General features: G+C 37.3%; 1 non-coding gene across 1 annotated transcript; it reads left to right on the top strand.

Annotated features, from left to right (window-relative positions):
* The first annotated feature begins 4,646 nt into the window (after positions 1-4,646).
* On the top strand, positions 4,647-4,753 carry LOC123238350. Its single transcript, XR_006505549.1, has one exon. It is a non-coding gene; the product is annotated as a U6 spliceosomal RNA (small nuclear RNA).
* The last annotated feature ends 1,084 nt before the right edge of the window (positions 4,754-5,837 follow it).

Consider the following 5,837-nt stretch of genomic DNA (forward strand, 5'->3'; position numbering starts at 1 on the left):
TTTCTTTTTCTTTTAAAGTTTGTGAAAACATAGGGAGTTTTTTTTCTTTTAAAGACACATATAGGTAGGGGAAGTTAGGTAGTACAGTGGATAGAGCACCAGGCCTGGAATCAGGGGGACATGGGTTCAAATCTGACCTCATATAATCCTTAGTTCTGTGACCTTGGGCAAGACACTTAACTTCAATTGCCCAGTCCTTAACATTCGTCTGCTTTAGAAGATAAAGGTTAAAAAAAAAGGGATACAGAAAGGTAATAGAAGCAAGGGTAAGTAACAAGGGGCAATATAAGCATGTTACATGATCCTGTAAGAATAACTAGTGTTATAGTCATATTCTGTGAGCTACTTGTGGGTATGGTCAATCTCATTTTTACCTTTGAATCCCTAAGATAGAGCACCAAGCCTGGGACTATTAAATAAATGCTTTTTTTTTGCTAGATTGAATTCACAGACTTTTTCCTTTCTCTTTTCTTTTTATCACTTTTGAGGGACTCAGAATTCTCCCAAAGCAGCTGTTACTTGTCTTGGCTTTATCGTCATCACAGTTCCAAGTGCTATCACTATGGAAGTTGAGTCCAGAGCTAAGGATGTCAATTATTCTACCAGGCAGATAAATTTGACTCATCTATCTTAGAAGCCATCATAATCTTTAGGCACCTTCATATTCTCGTAGAGTTAAGACTCAGTGTCCAATTCTGTGAGCTCTCACTTTACTGAGATCTATTCTGCATTCTAGTTCAGGGATCTGTGCCTGGGGCCATTTATATAACTATCTAATCTTTCAGGTACCCTGGACAATGAATAGATGCTCCCTTAAATAGTGCCAGGAATTTGTACTTAGACTTGTTCAAACATAAATATATTCCAACTCAGAGAACTCAACCATATGTATTACCTCACAGTTTATTTCACCAAACACATCTGCTCATAGTTCATGGATTCATTAAGATTGGGTTATGTCCAGGTAGGCAGCACAGTAGTTAGAGAGTTAGGCCTGGATTCAGGAGGATCTGGGTTTGAATCCATCCTCAGACACTTAATAGCCTTGTCATCCTGGGCAAGTCACTTAAGCTTGTTTGCCTCAGTTTCCTCATCTATAAATGAACTGAAGAAGAAAATGGCAAATCATTGTAGTTTCTTTGCCAACATTCCAATCCAATGAAGCCAATAAACATTTGCTAAGTATCTATTATATACCAGGCACTATGCTAAGCACTGGGGATAAAATTAATTAAAAAGGAAGGCAGTCCTTGCCCTCAAGGAATTTACTGTGTAATGAGTGGGTGGGGGAAAGACTACTTACTGAGGTAACAAAGCTGGGATGGGGTGAATATTAGGCGATATCTTGTTCCATGGAGTTGAAGCCAGACAGATTAGCAGACAAATGGAGTGAGTCCAGAGTCCAGTTTCTATAAATAAAGGAAGGCATTGGGAGGAGTTTGGTGTTCTACCCTCCAGTCCTCCAATCAGAGGAGAAAGATGGCTGAGGGAGATAGTGTCAATCAAAGCTTGAATTAGCATCATAGTGCTGAGATTAGAGGTGATGAGTTTAACCAGGGAGTAGCATCTTGCTCTGTAATGCTGAAACCAGGGAAGGGAGCAGAAGCAAAATGGAGTGACTCTATAATCAATGGCCATCTATTTTGCTTCCAGTTCTTTACAAAAAAAGTTTTGCTATAAATATTTTGGTGGATATGGGGTCCTTTTTTTTTTTGGCATCGATCTTTTTTGAGTACATATTGTAGCACTTTTAACACTGAGCTCTTCCAATCTCTGGAGCAAGAAAAATTCTGCAGGTTAGTTGTGCCTAAGGAAAAGATAATTGACTCTCATGCTTCTTCTCTGGCTCTCACCTCAAGATGAACTTTTATGGAAGAGATGGAAGTTCAAAACAGTAGTATGAATGAAAAACAGAGACTGCTTCCTTTTGATCTTGTGTTTAGAATAATCTCTTGTAAACATTCAGGAAAGTTTTGGTTTTTTTCTAAGAGACCTTAAATGGTGTCATTTGTGTGGAGGATTTTGGAGGGGATAGGAGAATTGGTGATTCCATGAATATTCTGCCACAGAATCATATTGGTTGCAAGTAGCTTTTTCTAGTGGTTACATAGCTGGACCTTTCTGTGACTTTAAATTGTCTGCCTAAGTATTGCTGAGGCCTCTTCCTGAATTCATATCTGAGGGTTAAGGACTCTTTCCCTAACAGTAGGAGAAACCATAAAGTAAAAGAGGAGAGCCTATGGGCAATCTTCTGGTCCTACCCCTTTGCTTAGACACTGTGGTCCTGAGAAATGGGCCCAAGATTTTTTATTTATTGTTGGTATAATTCCTTTCCTGGTTACAGTCAGGCCAGCAGAGGAGAGAAATGGAAGGATGATGACCCAGTAGGATTATGAACCTTAATTTTTGAAACTAATGCTATGTTGGAATTCAGCTAAGCCTTATTATCCAAAGCCCAGATACAAAGGTGGTATAATAGTGATTATGTCCTCAGGTTTTAGGGGAGAAATGTTTTTTCTTGCTATATCTTGGATATAAATATTCCTTTGTAAAAGTGAATCCATTATTAAGTGCTTAAATGAAACTAGGATGCAAGTTATGAATCCTCTGAAGTGGGGGAATACTATTGGTTGGGACTTGAGCCAATGGCAGAGAAAGGGAGACTCCAAGACTCCCTTAATATACCACTTGGAATGGTTGTGGTGAAATGTAACAGACTTGGTCCTTAAATAAAGAGGCCAGATTGAAACCATGCTATGGGTACAAAAAATTTATAGCAGCTCTTTTTGTGTAATAGCTCAGGATTGGAAGTTAAGAGGCTGTCTTTCTACTGGGGAATGGCTAAATGATATGTGAATATAATGAAATATGATTGCCCTATAAGAAGGAATTAATTACATAGTTTCAGAGGGAAGTGGGAAAATCTCTAGGAACTGATGCAGACCAAAGAAAGAAGAATGGAGAGTAAAATTTATATGACAAAAGCATTGTATAAAAAAAGAACTTTGAAAGACTTCACAACTCTGATCAATACAGTGATAAACCACCAATAGTCTAGAACAATGATGGGCAAACTAAGACCAGTGGGCCAGATGCCTAAAATGTTCTATCCAGCCCCATGACATTATTCGTAATCTGACAAATACAATGAGCAGGATACAATACAATGAAACTTCGAAAGAATTGCCTTAGAAACAGACCGACAGATGAGCATTTCCTTTCATTTGGTCCCCTCTTTAAAAAGTTTGCCCATCACTGGACTAGAAGATGAAAGATGGAGTGTGACATTCACCAATTACCAGAGGGGTTGAACTTAAAATTCATATAGCAACACACATATTTTTATATAACCATTCTGAGAATTTGTTCTGCTGGCCTGTACACATTTTTGAAGAGCATTTTGTTTTCTTTCTTTCCTCTTTTCTTTCCTTTTTTTTCAGGTTCAGTGAGGGATTTAATGGGTGGGATAGATTATAAATGCTTGTCAAAATAAAGAAATAAATTTACTTCCCAAATTTATAAACTTTATGAGCTATATGTGAACATGAATCATTAATAATTCGTTCACATGTTTAATTATCCTAATTTGGGACTGTTATTAATCCTCGGTTGCCTCAATGAGCAATCTAACCAACTTCTCCTAGATCTTTGGTTACACAGAACAATGGCAGAATCCACAAACTTAGGGCTAAAAATATTGTTCAGACATCAAGAAAGTAACAAAAGCTAACAAATGAAGTAAAAAAGGACAGAAATTCTTGGTCCACTGCAGGCAGAGTTATTCATGAGGTTACAGACTTCCAAGAGTTTATTTTTAAACAATTTTGAATAGCTTTCCTATTTGCAAAGTCTTGCCCAAGGCATCCTTAACAGAGAGAAGATGGCTTTCTGGAAGGAGGAATGCCCTGACTATATTGGCACAACTCCCATTTGTCTCCATAGCACACATCTCTCTGTTTGCAGTCCCTCTGCTCTACCACTCATGACAACTGCCTTCCCTATTTGCCTTTCTTGGGGTGGGCATTGGTTGTTAATTGAAGTCCTGTTGTTTACCTGTTCTCAATTGCATATGCTATTTTACTGCTGAGGTATGTAAGGTGTGCATCCTTCTTCAACCATAGATTAACATGGAGAGTCAGAGTTGCCACTTTTCCAACCTGGCTTCCATGGTACTGTTTTGGAATATAGGACTCTTTGCCTATGCACAAAATGGCTCCAACTTGTAATGTTTTTTTTTTTATTTTTTCTATGTTCTTTTTTTGCCAGTAGTAATGTTTTTGCTGTTGTTTTTATCCTACTTCCTCTTCTAATTTGCCATGGGCAAGAAAACCAGATAATAAAGCATGTTAGAACCATGTCTAAAATAAAGGAAAAGGTGCATTGTTTTTCACTTTTCAGCAAAGAACATGAGCTTTACTTCATGAATTTTATGATATTTACTTTAGCAATTTTGGGACATTTTTCCTCTTATCCTAGAACCCTGGTTATGTTACATATAGATGAAGTTTCTGGATAATTTATCTGTAGATAAATGAGGCATCATATAAAAAGTTAAGGGACCCTCACTGACACAAACACACACACACAATGAAAACATAACAAAAATTCCTTTTTTTAAACAAAAAAGTTATGTTCATTTAAAAAAGGTGCTCGCTTTGGCAGCATATATACTAAAATAGGAATAATACAGAAAAGATTGGCATGACCCTTGTGCAAGAATGAGACACAAATTCAGGAAGCATTCCATATTTTTTAAAAAAGTAATAATTCTGCATCCTCCAAAGAAAATTTGAGAATAATTTAGAATGTCCATTCATATTTGTCACATTGTAGGGATTAAAATTTATAGTTGGATTTAATATGAGAGAATGTGGTTGCCAATATTATAACTCAAGTCAAAATGACTTTTTATTTAGCAGCTTTACTTACAAAATAGAGAGAAAGAATAAAGTAGAGAAATGTGAAAGAGGGTAGAATAAGCAGTCTAGCTTATCACCCTAATGTTTCTCTGGTGCCTGGCTCAACTCAGACTGGGCTAATTAGCCCCCCACCAGAGGGCCCTCAGTCAGACGACCATTTAGCTGGAGGACCTGGTGGTGAATAACTACACAGCCTCCTCAAGATGGTGAGACCTCTCTGGAAACTAATCTCTCCAGAAGCCAGGAAAGGAGTCAGCCTTTTCACTCACCCACATTGTGGTCCAAAGGGAAGATTCAAGAACAATCTTACCAGAGCAGTCCAAGAGCCAGAATTCAAGCTGAGGTTCCAAGCTGGAGCTCCTCCAAAGTCAAGTCTGAAAAAGAAAAGTCATTTTGGACAGGAAATTCAGGGCTTTTATAGTGTTTTTCCCTCATCCTTGTCCCTTCCTCCACTTTATGGGGACAGATTACAGTCTTTAAATTTGCTTAGCACTGCCCAGGGAACAGTCAGTCACTTCTGAGTTGTCAGCCACTTTTGCAAGTGACTTGGGGACCTCCCCTACTTAGGCATTAAGTAAAGGTGTCTTCGCTTTTGAAGGTGTTAAACTCTTGTAGTAAGTAGTTTGTGGACTTCCTTTACTTTTTTAATTTAGGGTTAAGTAGGGGTGTATTCGCTTCTGTTGATTAATTCAAAAGTATAGGGAAAGTTAATCCTATCTTCACAATGTAGAACATTTTTTTATGCTTAAAAACTTTACAAGTGACACAGTTAATAATGCTGGGTATATAGATATATGTGTATATATATATATATATATATATATTTTTTTTTTTTTTTACAGCAGATCAGAAAATTTACTCCATTAATTTTTTTCTTTAAACTGAATCTCTGATTTCATTGGTATAGAGAATTCTTGG

Source organism: Gracilinanus agilis, chromosome 2, assembly GCF_016433145.1.
Source record: "Gracilinanus agilis isolate LMUSP501 chromosome 2, AgileGrace, whole genome shotgun sequence".
Classification (NCBI taxonomy): domain Eukaryota; kingdom Metazoa; phylum Chordata; class Mammalia; order Didelphimorphia; family Didelphidae; genus Gracilinanus; species Gracilinanus agilis.